Source organism: Bombus bifarius, unplaced genomic scaffold, assembly GCF_011952205.1.
Source record: "Bombus bifarius isolate JDL3187 unplaced genomic scaffold, Bbif_JDL3187 scf7180000009260_frag, whole genome shotgun sequence".
NCBI classification, from domain to species: domain Eukaryota; kingdom Metazoa; phylum Arthropoda; class Insecta; order Hymenoptera; family Apidae; genus Bombus; species Bombus bifarius.
Genome location: NW_022884999.1, coordinates 1,011 through 4,745, shown reverse-complemented (window position 1 = coordinate 4,745; position 3,735 = coordinate 1,011). Strand labels below are relative to the sequence as shown.

Here is a 3,735-nt window from a genome sequence, read left to right as displayed (position 1 = left end):
AATGTTCCTGGGTTCAAACGAATCCACGGTCAACGGGATAACTCTTTACTATGCGTAGAATAATTTTAAATACAAAAGATACGATTGCTGAGACACTCGGTAAATCGCTCGATGTATCACTTTCCAAGGCGATCACACGAATGAATATCTGATGAAAATCTTTTTCGCTATACGACTGCATTTGTTTGTTATATGCTCGCTGGAGGCATCGAGAAGGTTCCAAAGGTTCCAATCGCCTTTGCTAGGCAGTTTCTGTCTGGAGTTTGATTCCTAATACAACGTGTGTCCCATTATATCGACATCTCCAAAGTACAATTCTATGTGATTTCTAGGGAGAACAATATAACCGATCCACACCTTCGTCAGGCAAAACGTTTATCCCGTGACCGTGGCTACGTTCGGCGACCAGTTGTCACCTCGAACCCACTTTCGCAATCACAAATATCAAACGATTACAAATGACAACAATTGCTTAATTACAGCTATGATAAAATCTAGGCTAAAGCATTAGAAAACTTTCCCAAAAGTTGCAAAGGGAAGGCTCCGGTTTTCCTTTCATCTCCGACATATAACTATACGGGTCGCAATAATCCTAAGGAACGGTCATAAAACGAGGCTTCTGGATTTACCGCTAAAGCCGTTAAGTGGCCTAAAACACCTTCAAATCGAGACATTCCTTATGGTTATTGTTCCATCAGGTAGAAATTGGGGAGTACTTGCTTCGGCATTACATATACTAAAATTGGAACGATACATAGAAGATTAGCATGACCCCTGCGCAAGTATGACACGCAAAATCGTGAAGCGATCCACACTTTCGGGGAACACGAGGCGGGTATGGGTTTTCAGGGCGTAGGACTATGCCCTGGGAAAGTGGCTCGTCGGTGCCTTTGGCACCCGCCAGTTTGCAGATCCGGTGCAGAGAATTTTGCGGAGGATGGATATGGCAGACAAAAAAGGCAGTAACGTTTACGGCGCAGGGAAAAGATACCTCAGTACCGGTGCAGCCGCGGGTTGTAAAGCGAGCCCCGCTGCGTCGCCATCGAGCAATCGTGGCCGTCCGGGGGTGGACCATCAGGCCCCCGGGCGTGTTCATGCGTCTGGTGAAGAGGACGTGCAACCAGAGGAGTCTCGGGGAAGGTCAGAGGGTCCGGATGTAACTATCAGCGGCCCGGGATCTTCGTCGGATGGGCTGCTTTCGCGGTACGGTGGCGGCGGCAGGGTGAGATTCGACGACGAAATGTCATCGTGTCCTTCCTCTACGACCGTTGTGAACGCGCTCGGCAAGCGATCATACCGGAAAATTACCCGGTCATGGTTGGCCTCACGGAGGGCGAGAGCGTCTAACTCTGAACTCCAACGGCGCACGTGGTCACCACCTCCGCCGTCGCCTCAACAATCGCCGATCTCTGCCGTCTCTGCATCCGCGACAGTGCCGTTGGCGACGACGACGTGCGGAAAGAGGATATAAAGACGGAATCGGAGGAAAGAGAAGGAACCGAGAAGGACAGCTAACCGATTCAGGGACATGAACACGCGGACAGCGCATACCTGCGGAGAAGGGTGCGCTTTCTGGAGAGTGAGGTCAGTCGTCTCCAGGAGACGGTGGAACGGCTAACCAAGGAATGTACTAAGAGGGCAGTAACAGAAGGAAGTGTAGCGACACTCGACAGCAAACTTTCCAACGGTTTCTGTCCCATGGCTCGTTACACAAAGACCCTATCCTTCGGACAAGATGATTGCCAGATGCGTATACATTATTACAGAATATTTTCAGTTAACCTAAGGACCTGCTACAAATCTTAGGATTAATTTAGCTAAGGTCCTCCAGAGGGACAAATGGTCTTTATCTTAACAGCCCCTATACCTACCGCCCACTACAGGAAGATACGGGAAATCTGCTTTTCTCACGTACGACGCTTCCTACTAGCATCTTTCTCTCAAGGATGGTTAGTATCCTTTTCCAACCACCAACTCAAAATTTAGCCAATTAACAACGACGTCCACTTCCCTCACTTTCCGAACCAACGCTTTCCTAAACGAATCCGATGATCTCGTATCCTTAGACACACCCCATCATAGTTTTTCCTATCCAGCATCATCGTGACGGAAAGTCAGTCGCGAGACGCCTGTCCGAATTGATAGTTGATAGTTGGCAGCAATCACTGATCCGAGTTGCTCGACATCTCAGGCAATCATCGTCCGAACTCGTAGCGCATATCGAATCGTATCTACCCGAATCTACCCGAGTTCGAACTTGTAATCGCGAACCGCGAACCGAAATTAATAACCGCGAGTTTTACGTCAAGTATACTCACCGAATATATTTTGTTAATAAATATTTATTGTTAAACATATTCGAGTGTTCCTTCAATACCTATCACGCCCATCGCCTCAGAAGTAACGACGGTGAAGGGCAAGCGGTGGGGATCACCACTACGAGGGGACGAAACGAGATGCTCCCGGGGCCCCAACGGGAATGATTATGGGCCATAGAATAAGAATACATATAAAAAATTTCCTGCAAAAAGTGATAATTTCGTGGATAGAAGATTGTGGATCAAAGGAAAACGACGAAGAAATATCTAGTACAGCAAACACTTATGAGACATATGACAAGCAGATCATCCAGACTAGATCACCCACAAAGACTATCAAATTTCGGAAAACATAAACTTATAAACATAGTGTCTAGTCGTCGGAGTAAAAAAGCCCCAAAACCCCAATGTAGAATTTGCACAATTAAAAAAGAAAAGAAGTAGAATATGTTTTGTCTGTAAATTTTGCAATGTTCCATTACACAGAAGCGATTGTTTTGGACGATATCACACTTTTAAAAAAATATTAAATTATTATTTGCTTGAAGAAAATCATTGTATGGATTAAATAAATATTAATAAAAAAATAAATATTAATCTAAAAACGATTCTAATAGATCAAATAAATATCAATATAAATATTATAAGTAATTTCGCCAAATTTGAGTTAACATTTCTATAGGTATGAGAAAAAGCGCGTATATTCCCGCGCGATATCCTAGAGTCTAAACAGAGCTAGAGTCTAAACTGGCTTCAACGATGTATCTGCGACCGAGTGAGAGGTAGACAGTACATAGGATTTTCAACCGCTACTGGTCGGTAAAATGATACGATAGTACACAACAAGTGTATAAGGTGAAACCGTGAATGTGCGTGCGTGCGTGCGTGCGTGCGTACGTGGATAACGATAAGGCGAAGCGAATAATATGCATAGTGAATCTTTTCTGTCTTTTGTGAAGAAAGGTTTCATTTTTCATTCTTTTGGTCTCTTCCCTCTCGTTTCTTTTTTCTTTTCTTCTCTCCAGCGTCACATGAAGCGCACAAATGTCCAAATCTTTCCACGGTTCTTTCTTGGTTCGCTATATTTTGCGAATGAAATTGTACTTCAAATCCACTATATCCAAACGTCTTCCCCTATCCTTTCCTATTTCTCTACCTATATGTCGGAGATGAAAGGAAAGCCGAAGCCTTTCCTTGGAAATTTTCGGAACATCCTCTAGTACTTTAGCCTAGATTTTATTATAGGTGACAATTGTTTAAAATTAGTGATAGCGAGATTGGCTTCGAGGTGACAATTGGTCGCCGAACGTAGCCACGGTCACGAGATAAACGTTTTGCCTAACGGAGGTCTGACGAGTGGTTGTATGGGTTTTCCGAGAAGTGTGATTGTGGCGGCATGCGGCCTCGAGAGCGGGTC

General features: G+C 44.8%; 1 non-coding gene across 1 annotated transcript; it reads left to right on the top strand.

The window, feature by feature from the left end:
• Positions 1 to 712: 712 nt before the first annotated feature.
• LOC117214906 lies at positions 713 to 819 on the top strand. The gene has a single exon (XR_004488964.1). It is a non-coding gene; the product is annotated as a U6 spliceosomal RNA (small nuclear RNA).
• The last annotated feature ends 2,916 nt before the right edge of the window (positions 820 to 3,735 follow it).